The sequence below is a fragment of the Rhinatrema bivittatum genome, chromosome 11, assembly GCF_901001135.1.
Source record: "Rhinatrema bivittatum chromosome 11, aRhiBiv1.1, whole genome shotgun sequence".
Taxonomy (NCBI): Eukaryota; Metazoa; Chordata; class Amphibia; order Gymnophiona; family Rhinatrematidae; genus Rhinatrema; species Rhinatrema bivittatum.
The window spans coordinates 62,156,859-62,175,186 of record NC_042625.1 but is presented as its reverse complement, the minus strand read 5'-3'; the positions used below and the strand labels follow the sequence as shown (position 1 = coordinate 62,175,186).

At 41.3% G+C, this 18,328-nt stretch overlaps 1 protein-coding gene and 1 long non-coding RNA gene across 2 annotated transcripts in view; one reads left to right on the top strand and one right to left on the bottom strand.

Moving 5' to 3' along the window:
• The window catches only part of TBX3 (T-box transcription factor 3), a 65,605-nt gene extending 60,587 nt beyond the window's left edge, over positions 1-5,018 (bottom strand). The window contains exon 1 of the mRNA XM_029619394.1: positions 4,771-5,018. The gene's annotated coding sequence lies outside the window, so the exon portion shown is untranslated. The remainder of the gene's footprint in view (positions 1-4,770) is intronic.
• The window catches only part of LOC115100683, a 58,996-nt gene extending 47,817 nt beyond the window's left edge, over positions 1-11,179 (top strand). The window contains exon 3 of the long non-coding RNA XR_003859168.1: positions 8,238-11,179. This is a non-coding gene — a long non-coding RNA (uncharacterized LOC115100683). The remainder of the gene's footprint in view (positions 1-8,237) is intronic.
• The last annotated feature ends 7,149 nt before the right edge of the window (positions 11,180-18,328 follow it).

Sequence of the window (18,328 nt, the reverse complement as noted above, 5' to 3'; positions counted from 1 at the left end):
GTTGCACCTGCTAGAGGCAGGCATAACTTTGCGCGCGCCGGGCCGGCTGCCACATGCCATGCTCCGGTCCGGGGGCTGGTCCGGAGGCCGCAGCCATGCCCTCGGAACGCCCCCGGGCCGAAACCATGCCTGCAGCACCGCCCCCGGATGACGCGCCGACCGCATCACGCCCCCCAACATGCCCCCGGTTGACGTGCTGACCGCGTCACGCCCCCGACACACCCACCCCAAGAAAGCTCCGGGACTTACGCGCGTCCTGGGGCTTTGCGCACGCCAGAAGCCTATGCAATATAGACTCGGCGCACGCAGGGCTGTTTTAGAAGGGTTACACGCGTACCTTATGTGCGTAACCCTTTTAAAATCCGGCCCTTTGTGTCTGTGGGGAAAATATGTCCTACATAGGGCTCTTATCGTTACTACTTACAATACAAATCAGATATACAGTATCTAACACGACATTCAAAAGAGAGGCTATTATTACTATTTAGTAACAGAGAGATCTGGAGGCAGTGCATAAGGACTAGTAGGGCAGTTGCTTCGGGTTCAGACCAGAAGGGGGCACACATAAGGGCATAATTTATTAAGTTGTTTTGCTATAGATACAGGCTGATGCAATACCATTGCATAAAACCATGCTTCCAAATTGGGCACACTTTTTTAAAGGGGCACACATCCACTTCTCCTGGGCACTTGACACAATAGGCAAACGAGCTGCTGGGCTAAAATGGAGGTGCAATGAATAATTTATGCGTCCCTAGTGCTCTGCATCGGGTGCCCAGGAGAGTGTCTGTGCATCCACAACAGCCTGGACCGATCTCCCTCCTCACCCCATCCCCAGCAGGGCTGTTCCTGATTGGTCCTTTTCATTGACATGTGACAGTGAATGGACCAATCGAGCCAGAACCTGGGGATGCTGTTTTCTGTTGTTCTGTTGTGACCATACTAATAGGAGGAATCCAGAAAGCAGGATTTTCTTTTTTGTGAGCTCTTGAGCATGACATGATTTAACTCCTACTCCTGGGCAGGCATTAAATTTGCCACATTAAAATGGGTGCCTTAGCTGTGCAGCAAGTTTTGGCATTGCAGCGTAATAGCTAATAGGGATATGCATTCATTTTAAACGAAATAGGAAATAAGAAATTGCCATACTGGGTCAGACCAAGGGTCTGCTCCATTTTTAAAGATGGTGCTGGCCGTCCATTGCCCCTACCTTGTGACAGGGGCCAGCCAATGGCACTGATAGCCCCTGTCACATGGTAAGGGCCACTGGTGCCATTTTGTTTACTGGCAGCCGATGGCTTGAGAGCAGGAGATCGCTCCCAGGACCCCCACTGGACCACTAGGGACTTTAAGCAAGTTTTGGGTGGGTCGGGAGGGTGGGGGATTGTAAATAATTAAATCTGAAGAATTGGGGTGAGGTTTTTTTTTCAGATTGGGACAGCCGAAAAAAAAAAAACGGTCAGAACCGTGGGAAACAAAATTTTCTGCGGTTCTACGAAAACTAAACCAGAAACGATTACTGGTACGATACACATCTCTAATAGCTAATAACCTCATCTATATGGAATTTGCATGTGATGAGCGCTATTAGCTACGTGCTCAATTGGATGCATGTTTTGGAAGCACTAATCCCTGTATTGCATTGGGAGTTAGTCTAGCGTGTCCAAAACATGCGTCCAACCACGTGTTAAATGGTACGCTGACCTGGGCACCCGATATTGCATCAGCCTGAGAAAGGGAGAAAAGCATTTAGTAAACCAAGCCCTTATACCCTGACAAGAAGTCTATAGTGAGCAGGAAGTGTGGGCAGAGCTGGCGGGAACATTAGGTACACTAGGCACCTGCCTAGGGTGCTGGAAGTGGGCAGGGCAATATAGTCAGACATGGCGGCATTTTTTAAAGCAGCGTACATGGTGGAGAGACATGGAGCTGGGAAAGGTCACAGTATGTGAAAGGAGCTTTGGAGGTTGCTGGTGTGTGATCTGCAGGGGTTCGAGTTGGAGGGGGAAGGAGAGAGAGAGAGAGAGAGAATCATGTGATGCCAATACATCATTGCCACCTAGGGTGGCTGCAGACTCTTGCACCGGCACTGGGGGAAGGGGTCTTGTGAGTAAGCATAGGCTGGGTCAGAATCTGCTACCTCTATGGAGCTCTGTTCCAGCCTCAACAGCTTTTTCTGGTACTTTCAGGCCAATGCAATAAAGTGTGTTCAGCTGAATATATAGTTTTACCCACAGTTGGGTGCACATTTGGTGCTGGCAGACATTACTCTCAATGCAGGAAGGAGTTTTACCTGCACAAAATGTGCTTTTAAAAATGTGCATTCAGCTCAGCACCCTCACATGGAAATTCCATGCAAATGAGAGCATTAAGCATTCCCTCCCAATGCAAAGAGGTGTGCTGGTTGACTGCACAATTTCAAAGCACTAGAAACTTTGCTCCTGGTCAGAGGTGGAGTAAAGATTCTAACACTGGATCCACCACCAGAACTCCCCCACTACCCTTGAGGGCAAGCGTCAGTGGCTTGAAATATGCTGTGCTGGCCACCATATGGGCTCTGGGGCTGATGCAATAAAGTGCGCCCAGCCTACTGCACACGTTAATGAGCGGTTGGACTTACGTTTTGGATGTGCTAGACTAACACCTGATGCAATAAGGGGATTAGTGCATCCAAAATGCATGCTCAAACAACTGCACATTTAATAGTGCTCATCACATGTAAATTCCATGTAGAGGAGGCTATTAGTTATCAACCCCCCCCCCCCCATGCAGAAAATTGCTGGGTGTCCAACACACACTTCTTAATGTGGAAAATTTAACGTCAGCCCCGGAGCTGGTGTTAAGTCATTCCGTGAGTCATGGGTTTATGAAAAAATCCAAAATACTATTCTCTGTGGTTTCTCAATAGAGAATTAATGAAATGGATCAATTACAAAAAAAATATATATATATGTTTTTTTCACCCCTTGTTATTGTGGGTGTATATTGTGCGTCAGAAAAGGGTGGGTATTACATTAATTCTTTGTTGAGCACCTGTAGCAATTGTATTGAGCGCCCGTAGCAATATGTAAGCATACAGCCACCTCTCCTGGGCGCCCCACGCATTTGAGTACTTGGGATGCACAATTTCTCCCTGATGCGTCTCTTTTAATGCACCAGCTCATTTAAATATAGCATTGGGCACCCAGGAGAGGTGGCTGTGCGGGCTTCAATACTAGTGCCCATTTTACCCGGTTTTTGTTGCATCACCTGGCTGTGTAGGTACATTTTAACTCCAGAAGTATTAGCATAGCATTAGCTTACTGCAATGAATTAATTAATGAATTTATTTTTAATCTCTGTGTTAAAACTGAGCACTGCAATTCAGCGCACAGGCTCTTAACCCACAGGTTATTGCATCGGGCAAGGTGAAGGAAGGCAATAGCAGCAAGAAGGGAGGGGAGTGTGAACGTTCACGGTGGAGGAAGAGGAGCCTGGAGCCTTGGATGTAAAACTATCTCATTATACCACTGGCTGGAGGTCTTCATTTCCGCTTATCTCAAGGCGGACAGTCAGATTGGTGGTCAGGGTTGGGGGTAATCCTGCATTGCTCCTGTTCCTCGCTACTCCCTCCCATACCCGCACATGTTCTGTGAATGGATGACGGCCAATTGCTTCCGGTTTGGGGGTCCTCCTGTTACCCTGACCCGCTTTATCAGCATTCATAAAAAAATGAACACGAAAACCTTTTATAAGTCACACGGTTTTATTTTACTGTGGCTGTGCATAGGTGAGTTTATCTGTTTATTGCTTCATTTGCATCTGACAACCACAATTAAGCCAGAAACAGTCTCTTCGGTGCAGCAAATGCTTAAGGAAAAAAGAAACAATTCCACAAGCAGGATGGGCGAAGTCCTTCTCCGTTTCTGAATGCCAACATTGTTATTTATCAGATTTGAAAAAACAAACCCAAAGACTTTTTTTTGTTTTCTCGTTTCTGAATTTCTTTTCTTCCGTTTTTCTCTGCCCTTCCATTCTAAAAGGGAAGTTATTTCCCCTAGCCCCAAGCCTCCCAACCTATATACATGCCATAATGCGCACACTTCTTTTGTGTTTCATTGCATTTCATAGATGCAAGAGGTCAGATGGCCTCTAATTGAGTCAATAAAATCAATGTTTATTCCTCTGTTGGCTTGAAAGCTAATAAATTGTCTCCTTTCGTGTGCTCAGACAAACCTGACAGTCTTCATTACATAACTTTGCCTTTCCTTGCTTCATTTGCTTTCTCTTTGGTGTTATTACTAGGTCCCCTTGCTTTTTTTTTTTTTTACATAATAGTTTATTTGTTATATGTTCACACTTTTTTGCTGGGGAGGTGGGGGGGGGGGAACATTTTTTTTTTAATATCTTCCTGCCAGATACTCTCTTACTTAACATATATTGGTATGAGGCTGGCATGGGATTCGCATGGGAGGGGGCTAGGTTGCAGTTTTCAAGAACGTTAAACATGAATGCATGCATTGCACAATAAAAAGGAGAATCTTAACGGGTTTGCTTCTTATACTTATCAAGTGAAATATCTACAATTAGTGTGTATTTTTTTTTTTTTAGCAGTATGTATAAGCAGTTTCTATAGAAATAGCTTCAGTCCTTAGTGAAGACATATAAGAGGAGAGAAGCCCCAGCTTCCACTTTTCTTTCTAGTATCCAGCTTTAATCGGATTATTACAAAGTAAGCCATGCTGTTAAGAATTCCGAACGAAGATAATAAAATCTTTAACAATTACCTACCGAAACACTCGTTTTCAGCATTGCTGAGGTAGGTCGATTGCAACTTCCTCCTTAGTAAACAGCTGCCGAACTTTTAACAGCTGGCTGTCTCCAAACTTGCACCTCGCCACCCTTTTTCCAGGTTGCTTCTGACATATTTAACCTCCTAAAATGAATCGCTGCGGCTTCCTCCACTTTTTTTTTTTTTTTTTAGTGCCATAGGAGGGACAAGTGGGGGGTGAGGGCCAGTCTTAGAAATCCAATTATTGCCTGAAAAAGAAGATCTTTATGAATCCTACTTTTTTGCACGCAAAAAGAGTGGGTGGGTACAAATCTCTAATAAGATCAATATAAAGCAGACACAAATCTCACTGAAGGTTTACTGAGAGTCTGTGGGCTAAAGACCTTTGACATGCATAGCAAATTAATTGGGCTCTGTAAAGGGAAGAGAGGGGGATTCCAGTTAATTAGCGAAGAAATGAATAAAACTAAAACATTATATCAACTGTCTCGGGGTCCCGGTTTGTTAGTAGGGATTTGGGGGATCAGCTTTTGTGCCGGACAAATTGAAAGTGAATATCTGGTGCGGCTTTGCACTATAGTTCTGAGAACTGGCGACAGCTCTGATCCATGGGAAAACTTAAAGGGGACCCGACGCTGTCACAGCCTCTCATTATCTCACGACTAGGTCTATCTTTGGCGGACAGTACTTAATCAGGGCTGGCATCCAGGTCCTTATTCGGAACAGCTCTGTTCATTTGTCAATCATTAAGGCCAACACCAGTAGTACACCTCACTTAGTTTCAACCATAGTCTATAGACTGCATTTATGTAAAAAAAAAGGGACAAAATCTCATGAAATCAATTAACTAGAGCGAAGCCAGAGAGAGAACAAAAGACAATAGAAGAAAGGAAACCAGAAAGTGAAAATGAGAATGAAAAAGAACTACTATGCAAAATAAAGAAACAGAACTTAAAAAAACAAACAACCCCGAGTCAGGAGAAGAAGGAAAGAAAGACGCACATAAGAAAATAGACGGAATGACAAAAACAGGAAAGCAAAAAGGGACAGCAAAGAAAGAAGATACAAATGGTAAAAAAGACAAAAAAAAAAAAGAAAAGAAAGAACAAGGAAGGATTCAAGAAAGGTTGTTTGCATAATAACAACATATCATGTTCAAACATTTTGAACATCCTAAACAGGTTTTAGCAGACCAAATTCCAAAGCGCAGCTTCTCCTTTCAGTCCTTACCCGACCTTACCCGGGGCTGATCTTCAGTTAAAGTGTTTACTCACTGGATAATAGAAGGGAGGAGACAGGGACATCTGTTTCGTTACTGTATTGTTTATTTAGTCACGAGGTCATGACCAAAAAGGACCCTGTCTGCTCTTGGGGAAAATATTGTCTACTTTAATGCAAAATTAAAACTGACATTAAACGACTTTTTAAGCTGCCTGGATAAACTGGTGCCCTACGTAGCATGTGCAAGAACAGGACAGGTGCAGCGCCTCGTACAGACGTCTTTAGAAATCTCTGGCACTATTTTAAGCATGCTTTGCTCATGCCTTCTGTTAGAGTCAAAAACTGCAACTAACTAGTCAGAATAACCGTTCAGTTCCTTTTCTGTTTTTTATTCTGTTGCAATTCGGTGGTGTATTTTCTATGCTTTTCCTGTGATCGAAAATAGACCTTTGAAAACAGGACTGGGAATTAACACCCCTTTCCCTACCTCTGAGACGGGAGACAGTGAGCCTCGGAAGTAAAACCGTCTCGCAGTCTGTGTGTCCTTTCTTCCTCGGCTACTTGGTGGAAAAATAGCTCCCCGTGATTGCCTCTGCCCGTTTTTTTCTCAAGAGCAACTTATGGTCAATAAATGAAGAGCAGAGCAAGGCCATTGCGTGGAACAAGAATGGAATCCCCGAAAAAGTTTTCTGCAAGCCGGAACCAAACTAAACTGCAAGTTCTTTTTAGGCTGCTGTTCCCGTTGTGGCAGGGAGGTGCCAGGTACCTGGAGGAATCCTTGCTAACCGTCTACCGGTGGTTTTATTCACTTCGGTGACAAATAACAAGGGGAATGTTGTGAGCGACTCTAAACCTAGACAGAAAACAAAACGCGAAGCGAAAGATAGATAAGACTAGGGAGCACTGCGGACACTTTACTTTCATTGCCCTTTAATTCTTATTCTTTACTCAGGGCAGATATAGTATGGCCCAGCTGAAGTCTTGTCCGTATGCTTTAACTAGGTTGTAAGCTCCAGGGGACAGGGACTGTCTCATATGTGTATCTGTACCGCCCTACCTACCTTTAGTAGCCCGAAACAAACGATAATAGGAGTAGGAAACTACTACTGCTCCAATATCACTGATGCATAGGAATATTGAATGGGTTGACTATGGATTCCTTATTCTCCCTCGGCGCCTAGTGACCAGCCTTCATAAATTGCTCAGTCAAAAGCAGACCTGGGAATGTTTGTTTATATGAATGTGCATGGTTGTGTGTGTGTGTGTGTGTGTGTGCACTTGTTTTCAGGAATCTTCTTGGCAATGACTCATTCGATATTTTACATTCTAGACGTATTCAACATGTATCAGCGTGATATCTAATTCAGGTTCTTCTGAAAAGGAGCACCGTAGGAGCACCATCATTCACTTAAATTCATTATCGTAGGACTGGAACTTTAAAAAGTTGTAAAATATGACATGATATATTTCCTCAATAATAAAACAATCTGAGCATAAAGGAAGATCTTCATCAAATTGCATATTTAACTGTTGTCTAAAAGAAGAAAATGCTTTCTTAGGATTTAGCATTAACTGCCAGCTCCTGGAGTGAAAATCTTTAAAATATCTGAAAAATGATTAAATAATCTGAAAAGCCATTGATAAATCTTACTAATATCAATATTACAGTATGCATAGGTTAGAAATCCTGTTCTAACATAAGACAGTGGGGCGATATTCCTGGTCCACCGTATTAAAACAAACAAACAAAAAACCAACCAACGTCTGTGACTTGATTCGGAGTGATATAAAGTGTTTGCCTGCCATTCTGAGCGCTTACATAGATTTCTCTTCAAGTTTGCCTAGTTATGTGAATCTGAGTAAGAGAATGGGTTCTCTTGTATAGTTCCAATGAGAAGTTCCCCCCTCCCCCACTAAGTTTAGTTAAAACGCTGCCCTGCTAATATGTTAGAACTGAGGACTTGCCTGGGAATATGAGGGTGTTCTGACTGCGTTTATAGGTTTTTGTAGTGTATTTTCCAAACATTTCAGAGATTTTTTTCCCTTTAAATTCCCTTTAAATTTAAATTACTTCAATTAGAGTTGTCTCTGCTAGGATGATATATTTATTAACACAGATCTTGCATGTATTTGTAGATTGTTTTATCATGCTTTCCTTCATATTTTTATTTATTTTTCAGCTTGCAGCCCAGAAGTTTATGATCTCTCATTTTTTAATTTTGAAGCTTTTTTTTTTTTTTTTTAGCAAAACATCATCAGACTTCCTGGAATGTGAAGACAGGAAATGACGTCATGTAGTAGCCAATGTTCTGACATCACTTCCCTCAGGATGTTAGGCCCATCAGATTTTCATGAATGGGACAATTTGACTCATTGCATTATTGACAGGGAACCATATAGTTCCATGTCAAGGGTGAAAAAGTGAGCCAATCCTGGTTTTGCCCCATTGTATGCCAGGTAATGTAGTTCAGGTTTTCTAATTGATTTCTCTGAGAAAAAACAGGACTGTATCTCCCTACATGCAACAGAATAATTCCAAGACTGGCTTGGCCTGTCCCCTTTTAAGGACATTTTATGGTCATGCAACTTCTACTCTTACTTGTGAAAATGGAGAATAAGCACTACTTTAAAGAGAAGTTATAATTTATTCTGTTTATGCATGCATGAATAACATTTTGTTAAAAAAATATTAAATTAACTTAGAGGCTGATTCAATACTGTGTGCTAGCTGCTGCACATGGCCTAACATGCGATTGGACGCTTTTTTTGGATGCACATCCATAACCCCCGATCTAATACGGGGATTAGCATGTCCAAAACGTGCATCCAAATCTCCGCATAGCTAATAGCACTCATCAGATGGAAATCCATGTAAATGAAGCTATTAGCTAACCCCTGTGAACCAATAAATTTTCCATGCAGCCAATGCGCCTTTGCAATCTGGCAAATTTTACGCCTACCACACCCAACGGTGCATTGAAGAAAAAGAAAAATCCTGCTTTTTAGGATTCCTTCTCATAATATCATAGTGATATTATGTAGAAGGAACCAAATAAAGCAGTATTTATTAAAAAAAATGTATTTGAAAAAACATTTTTGGATGTCCAATGCACACACAAGATACACGGTCCATACCATGTATCTTGTGCATATATTTGCTGGTAGCAGGAGAAAACAGGCACTCATAGATTGAGTTTCCTTTTTTCCAACCGGCTTATCAGCCTGCTTGACAGCCACCTCTCCTGTGCGCCTGATGCCGAGGAGGCACTAGGGATGCACATTTGTCCCTAGAGCCTCATTTTTAGCATGACTCCCTCATTTTAATATTGGATCGGGAGCTGGGCGCGCGTTAGGAAAACGGGTGCTCAGCACTGTGTGTCTGTTTTCTGCGCACACTTATTGCATCAGCCCCTTACACCCTAGTTATTTGATTCAGTTTCTATTCTAACAGCAAGTGACAAGATATAAAAAACTACCACACAGAAACACAAGAATACATCATGAACATACATACACAGGATTATTCAAATACACACTCACATACAAACTACATGGACAAGATCACAAGAGTGAAAGTAGAATGATTTATTGCTTGAAAAATAGTTGATAGTTCATTAGAAGTAACAGTCATAAAACCTTTTTTTGCTGTGTTTTGCGAGATAGTTTTATAATGTAAATATAATACAGACTGTTGTTTTGTGGAATTTTCTTAAATAGTGAAATAATGATCCATAGGATGTTTGGCTGGGGGCTGAAGTGTGTTGGAGCAGGGGGAGGGGAAAGGAGCTGGGGAGATGCTGACATTCTCAAGTAGCATTGCCTTCAGCCTTAGGCTCTAGATATTTTGCATGTAGGCCAATTAGACGTGATTATGTTCTTTGAGAGAGAAAAGGATACACACGAGTGGATGCATACACACATATCTAGAGATTTATTCTCAGATTAGATTGGGTTGGTGACACAAAGACATGCAAAGAGTGCGGATAATATTGTGGGAATGCTAGAAAAGAACTAAGTGGCTGACTTTCCCTAAGGTGGTTGGGTTTCTGGCCATAGTCCCCCTTTTCTAGTCCTTTTCTTCCCATAGTGGTGTTTGTTTCCTGAGTTGTAATTAGACCCTTGAGTTGAAGCTGGCTTTCTCTGAATAGAACCATCCCATTTCTGTTGCTTACTTGTTCTAAATGCTGTAAGGGGCACAATGACCAGGGAATTACATAGCTTTATATTCACGAAGATATTCGACCCCCATAGATTAAATGGGCAGAGATCTTATTGAATCCAGCTTTTTAGTCTGGTTCAATAGTCTCTTAAATGGTTATTGTAAGCATCGTGTTAAGAGGATCTGTGCTTTTTGATGTCATCTTGAGAAGGAACTCTGGGATCAACAACTATTGATTACTTGAAAGATTCAGTATTATTTCATTCTATACGTATTTCAACTAAGAATATATTTCATTTGGTGTACTATTATCTTTCAAGATGGAATAGCTTCATTAGTGAAAGAGAGTGAGAATACATGAGCTACATCTTTTTCTTTCAATTCAGTTTTCTGACTATTTTCCAACCATCTCTCTTTCTCTCTGTCTTTCAAGATTTGTTTTCATTTCCTCCATATACAATTTTAATGTTTTAAAAATGAGTTCCCTCCTTTCTGTTTCACATTTTTTTCTTCTATAACTGTCTTTCACTCCTCCCCTTGGCTCTCTCTATATCTCACTTTCTTCCCCTCCATTTTTTTCTCTCTCTCTTCCTCTCCTGTGCACTGTGTTGTTTTTGTTTTTTAGCAGGCTTTAAATGGTATAACAAGCATAGGAAGTAACTACAAAAGAGCACTTTATATATGCATACATTTAGAAGATGAAATAGCCAAGTGTGGTGAAGACAGTAATAAATCAGATGCGGTCATATGACACAACATGATGTATACTCTTTTTGGATCCAATGTATAAATTTAGGCAGTATCTCAGTTATCTGGTACTCTATGTTTTGTATTCAGCATAATACAGCAAGAAATATGTCTCATTCTTATCCATATGGTACTGGCTGTTCCCTTCTGCTGGCTCAAAATTATGTCAGGCTTTTAATCACTAGTCCCACATTCTCTTAGTATGAGTCTTTGGGACCTATTTATTCAAGTGCTGTACCAGTTTTCCTCCCCTGCAAAAATTATTTTCAATGAAGAAAACTCCAGTGAATAAATGTGTCCATTTGTCTTTATTTATCTAATTATTGGGTATTTCAGTTGGAACCTACCAGAAAATAAACTTTCTGTAGTTCTGTAGTGAAATTTATTATCTATGAAATATGTCCCACAGAGGCACAATGGAACTTTTGCCCCAAAATGCTAAATTTAAGAACTAGGAAAAATTGTGCATATAATCCTTTCTGCATATATTTTCCCTTCCCCGGGTTCAATAAATTAAATTCTTGGCCCACAGCCATGCTGTTTCAAAAGTCTCGCACTCCTGTTTTGTGCTTTTCTGCCCTATCTTTGCCCAACATACACCTAGCCCATAATCAAAGTGAGGTGTCTACTAAAAAATGTTGCTTAACAATGTTTTTTTGTTTTTTTTTTTACTACAACTGTTCAAAGGAGAGAAGTGAGACTTTATAGAAAGCTAACTTTATCAGAAAGTTCACCAGCACATAGGTCAGTATAACAGGACTAGACTGGTTATCACCTTTTGTGAAACCTCTTGCAGAAGGTATGAAAAGATATGTAACTCCTGAATTACCGAGGCTCCATCAGCGTAGAATGGGAGGTTAACAATGCAGAAAACAACAGATGAAGAAGGGAGGGATAAAATCTTGCCACATTGGAAGTCCAGATAACCCGGGTACAAAGTAGAAGACATATGTTCCTGTTATATTTAATAGAGAACCTTAAATTTGTGATGAAGCGAACCCGCTTCCTTCACTACAGCTCTTGAATCTTCTCCCGCCCCTTCCACCTCCTTCCCACCACTGCTTTCCTCCCCTGCCCATTTACTTGTAAAGCTAAATCAACGTGGTTACCTCTAATTCTGCAGCCACTGCTTTTAGTGTTCAGATAACATCAATGAAAGAATAAGGTCATTCCGGTTCTGGTCAGTGACAGAAGAATGAGGCTGACCTGAGTAAACCTCCTTGTGACGTCAAAGCATTTCGGCAGGACTCACCTTAACTGCCCCGAGCTCGCCGCTTCAGCTCTTTTAGTGCTCCAAAGAAGTCGGGAATCGCGCTATTCTCGAAAAAGAAAGTGGCGTGCCGGGATGCGCTAAAATCCAAAGCTGCAGATGACTTCGAGTCCTCCGTGCTGTGATGTCTCCGAGATGTCCAACCGTTTGAGACACCAGCTCGGAAACAATGAAGGTCCTGTTCCGTGAGGGACTGAGAGGGTGTTTAAGCAAACATACATGGTTATTATAATCACACCTACACACAGCGCGGCTTGCCAGGAGCAATTATTTTAATAGCATTTAATGTGCCCTCCTTCCGCGCGTGTTTGTCGAGGGGGTGAAGAGGGCGTGTATGTGTTTTCCAAAATAAATTTTAATGCAGTTAAACGTTTAGATATTCAAATGTCTCTAAATCTTATTGACGCTGAAGGTCACCGTATTCAATCGCCTTAATGACAGTGTTGCGGTACTTCACTGACTTCAATTATTGTTGTTTCAGTTGAGTAATGCCAGTCAATTAGGTGAAAGAATTCTTGCACAATTCACTCCTCACAGATGGGATGAAAAAGGAAACATGGATTCCCTCAGGCAAATTTTGTACTATAATCTTTTCCTCAAATTTTATTTGGTATTTTCTTCTCTCATTGCTGATTGGTAGGTCTGTTTTCCTAATCGAGTGTCTCTCCGTTATCATTAATACTTTTCTTCTGCCTGACAGAGATTTCACAGTCTACTGTTTCCTACAATAAAATTCACAAACGTGACTGTGACATAATAGACACTGGATTATGACATCATTTGTGGGTTAATGTAGTAAAAGAAGACCGAGACAATTACTGTTATAAATACAAATCTTAACTAACCAACTGAATAGGATACAGAAAAAGTATTCGACCAAAGTTGTTTTGTTTCAATCTTTGTTTTTCAGTTTACTAGGCTTTTTCATCTCTCAGATAATTTTTCCTGTTACTTCAAAACTTCTCCCTAACTTCCTTATAGCAGTTCTGCTGTTTCATCTTGAAAAAAAAAAATCTCCCTGTTATATTTGTGAATAATGTTATAGTTTGAAATTATTACATTAGATTTGAAAACAAAAATAACTCCACGTTGTAAACTGTGCTGTAATTGACAGAATCCCAAACTTCTGATATTATTTTATGTAAAGAAAGGGCAAAACAGTATTATTATGAAGAGGTGCGGGGCACCCAAAGAATTGTACATTTCCTAACATTAACTCTTTAATTGTACAGCATGGATTTCTCTCTCTACTATTCCAGTGGACTAAAAATCTTAGACAAGAAATCTATATAAACTTTTTGTTTTTTATCTTGATGAAAGAAATACTGTTACCTGCTTTAGATATACATCTAAAATGTTTGCGTTATTATTGAATTAAATACAGAATAATTAGATCGGGAAAAATATTGTCTATTTTTATTACCAAGACCTTATTTTGAGGAGAAGTTGGCATGGAAAGATAAATGCAATCTCGAAAGAAAACTAATAAATTGGATTTTAGGTACAAATTCCAGTCAACTTCTCTAGGCATAACCTTGAGCAAACAATTTGCCCTTCTAAGGTTTGATTTACAAGTTTTCTCTCATTTGGAGGCTAGGAAATAAACCATTGATAGACTTAGGCGTCTTGACTTGAGAAGTGTAACCATTTGATTTAGGGCTCTGTTCATGCCAGTTACGTTTTCAGAACGCGGCACTTGGTTAAAAAAGGAGACGTAAGTATCGTTTATGGGTGTTTTCTGCAATACTGTAGGTGGCCTGACTAAAAGCAAGATGCACAGACTAAATGTGACCCAAAGCGCCCAGTGCTGACGTCATCAAAACCTGACGTACCTGAGTTTTGGCCGCACCCTGCATTCACACGCAGACGTGAGCTGGAGAGGCGGGACTTTTGAGACCGGGTTGTACGGTACTGCTTCCGAAAAGCAGGCATACAATTGTGTGTGCACAGGTTGTTTTTTTTAAGTGCGCTTTCCCCGAATCGAATGCACTAATTAGTATACCTTTGTTTGCTATGTGTGCCACATAGCATCTGTTATAGCACTGCAAAAATCACAATGTTAAATAATAAAACAACTGCTGACTTAGAACAGTGATTTAATGCAATCAACACATGAAGAAAGGCTATGACATAGTAACATCATCGATGTCGGCAGATAAGGTATATTGGGCCTGCATAGATTTCTATCTTATTCCATATGATTAAACATAGAGACTTCAATAAGTAATTTCCTCCCATCATTTCGCTATCTGCATTAATCCTCCACCCGACCTCACTATTGTACCCCGTACAAGCCTGCTAACATTCTGTCACGGATTTGGTTCTAGCGTCCTCCTAGCAAAGAATTATTTCCTCCTTTTCCCTCTCAGCCTCTCTCCTCCATCTTCAGATTAAGATCTCTTCTCTTTGAACTGATTTTTATTTTATTTTATAGAGAATGCCTCCTTCTACTTTATTGAAGTCTGCTAAATATTTTACTGTTACTATCATCTCCTCTCTTTCCTGTCTCTCTTCCACTGCATACATTTTGAATTTTGTGCTGGCAGATCAGCAGAAAGCAAACACTGTTTTAACCAGTGAGTTGAGCGGATATGCTGAGAGCATCCCAGTACAGGCACAGTCAACCAGGATTTTTTTTTTTTTTTTGGAAAGCCACTCACTATTGAAAGATCCTTTATAAGGAGATGACAGCATGCTCTCACATACTCTGCCTCAAGCTGTAAACTGGCATCTAATGGGGCCCATGTATATTTATAGAATGTGCCCATACACTTACTATCTCAGCATTAACGTATCTATTAAATCACAGTTCAGCAGCATCAGTCTAGTCTCAAACAGCTTTATCCCTTGGGAACATGGTTCATAAACAGCTTCAAATCACTAATAGGTGCAAATTATAAACTAAATTGGAATCTACACAGTGGCTGTCCTGTCCTGGAGGACCCCCCAGCCAATCAGGTTTTCAGGATATATACAATGAATAAACATGAGATAGATTTGCATGTGCTTCCTCCATAGCATGCAGATTTTATGCATATTCATTGTGGATATCCTGAAAACCTGACTGGCTAGGGGTCCTCAGGGACAGGTTTGGGAATCATTGTAGATATATCCAATAATGATTTCCTGCTGAACTGGACAATAATATTTAGACTGATAAGTCTATAAGGAGAATGTAGGGGGAAATCGACACCCATAAATTGCTGGGATGGAAATCATAGGGGTAGTACTTACAACCTAGTTGTAAGACTGTAAGCACCAAGTGTAAAGTACAATCTGCAAGAGGTCAGTTTGTGACCTAATAGCCTTTCCTATGGGCTGCATAAAGCCATTTATAAAACAAAACAAAAATATTGGGCCTACCTAGTCTTTGACCTCCAAATTCAGCACTTCTAAAAAGCAATGGGAAATTTGGTTACAAAAGTTTAAAAATGTCCTCTATTTAAAAAAAAAAAAAAAAAAAAAAGTCTCTAATCTGTAGTCTTTAATATGGTCAGTGCCAGTTCCATAGGTATTGCCAACAATGGAACCTGTTTCTTTTGTGGTGCTTCCATAACACTGCATATAATTATTTTCCTCCTCCGTCTGAATGTCAGATGCTAAATTTAGCACCCAGACTCTCATGAATCCAAAACTGTGCTGATCCTGGCCGCTGTTGAGGTTGAGTTTGTAGATAAGCCTCATGGTTAAAAGCTGTGCAGGTCAGAGCCATAGCCAGGCAATTTGGAACCTATGAACAAATGAAAAAGTGTACCTTCAAAACATCACAAGCTGGGAGGCTCTGTTAAATGATTTTTTTTTGGGAGGGGGGGTTAAAATATAATACTATTATTATTTAGAATATATAAATAGACAAGTGTGACCCTGGTCCCAAAAAGGACATGAGTCATTAAGCCATGATGATGTAATTCCTTTTTTTTTTTTGCTTCTGTTGAATTGTATGATTTGTGATTATATTCCACTGGTTAGGTTTTAGATCTCATTAATAGCAAAGCAAACTCCCTCCACTTTAGGCACGTTGTAATGCACCTCAAAACCCTGCTAAAAGTATATTCAGAACCTTTAGAGCAAACTTGCCATAACATAACAGCACCAATACCCAGGACTCACACAACAACAACCTTACTGCAGGGCCTGTGGCTCCTGTTAGCCATTTTGAAGACCTTTGCACAACAGGCTCCTCTCTCCACACATCTGGCTGATCCACTTACCCAATTTCTAAACATGTTCACTGCTTAGTCTCTCCGTAGATTTCTCTGCCACAAATCCAACATGTATTGTCAGCTTTTTATGAACAGGATCAGCACTTACCCCACCTTCTGATGACCTCACTGCCAGACCTGGTTACATTTCCAGTTCACAGTATTTGTGTGTAGTCTGAAACAGCAAATCCTCTCTCCAGGCCCTTTCCTCACTCATTCATCTCTCTGAAAATGCCATACCTGGGAACATTTGAGTTGCAGTCACCCTGAAATTTGATGTGGATTAGGGGTGCATACATCAAATTTTTCTCTGTCACTCTCCAACATACTCTGTCACACACACATTCTCTATCTCCCCTTCTTCTACTCTCAAGCCATAACCCAGTTCTTTCCCTTCCCTGGTGTTAGGAATCTGTTAGGAAAGCTCTGTGTTAGAGCTGGGAGTTAGCAATCTGTTAACAAATTGCTAGGGAGTTAGCAATCTGATGTATATCTGCTGCTCAAGTTAGCAATCTGTATGGAGAAGATGCTAGATGGGAGGAGCAATCAGATAGGAGGAGCAATCTGTAGAGAAAGCTCTGTGTAGCGGGCTCTTGGAGAAGGAGGAGTCAGCGATCTTGTAGTCTCAGATATCATCTTGCTAAGGAGTAGCAATCTGTAATGAATCTGATAAAGTTGTGGGTGGATCCCTGGGCCAATGGCAGATGACCACGCTCTCGGGAGGATACCCCGAGAGAGACCACCGGCTAGGCTGGAGTATGGAGACAGACACACATTAGTTCTTTTATTAAACAGGTTATTAGAAACCATCAGAGGTGGCAGTAGTGAGCTGATATGCCCGGCAGGGCTGGAGTCCCTCAGGTACTGGAACAACGATCCCAGGATGGCTGAGCTGTTGAGAAACTGTAGAAAGTGAGTAGGCAGAGTAGGCAGAGTTCATGAATAGAACTAGATGACAAAACACACGTAAGGTCTCAAGTAAGCTCAGGAGCTGGAAAGGATTAGGCCCTCGAGGAGTGAGTACCGGTTCTTACCTGAAAATAAAGAAAAGAGCAAGGCCCTCGAGGAGCGGGTACCTCTGGTAAGTCCGAGGAGGCAGAGTAGCTTGGATAGCCGAAGCGAGTATGTAGCCATATGCTTATCCTTGTTCGTATCCCCCCTTGCTAACTCGGTTTGTTAGCATTTTCAAAGACCTTTAAATATTGGAAGTAGATGACATCATCTCAGGGAGACGCCCCTGAGGTTCGCACCCTTGCTGGTACAAGAGTTGGGACGCGTGCGCGCGCCCTAGGCATCAGGACAAGATGGCGGAGTTGCAGCGTCGAGCCGGTCAGGGAAAAGGAGGTGAGGAGAGAATTTGCAGTGGACAGAGCAGAGCAAAGAAGAGTTACTTTGCTCCCTAATTCAACCCTTCCCTTCCTGTTGTTTTTCCTCCTTAGAGCTGCACCTTAGAGCTGCAGAAGCACCTCTTCTGATACTGGCACTTATGGCCCAGGACATATTGGCCATAGGGTAGCTTCAGATCTGATACAGGTTAGAACGGTGGTCTGTGTGCTCCTTGTTCCTTGTCTTACCCTAATCCCTGCTTTCACACATTTCAGGAAACTTTGCACAACTCTCTGACTAATTTTGACGGGTTTGTTCACCCCAAAGGTTTAGGCCTCCACTTGATGAACCAAGGTTGCACATTCAGCCTTCCTAAAAGGGGATAGTTGTCTGGTTGCTTCCTCCATCAAAGAAGGTAATTCACAATTTGACACAAATATTGTAAGGCAGAGACAGACAGGAGTAGAGAGGTGGCAGAATGCTTAGAAAAGAGGAGAGGAAATGAAGGGATAAGTGGATTGGAGACAGAAGGAGGAATAGAAATGGAAACATCTAGATAAAAGAACATACAAAGAAAAGGATGCATGAGGGATACAGGAAGAAAAGGAAACAGAAGACAGGGAGCAAAGGTT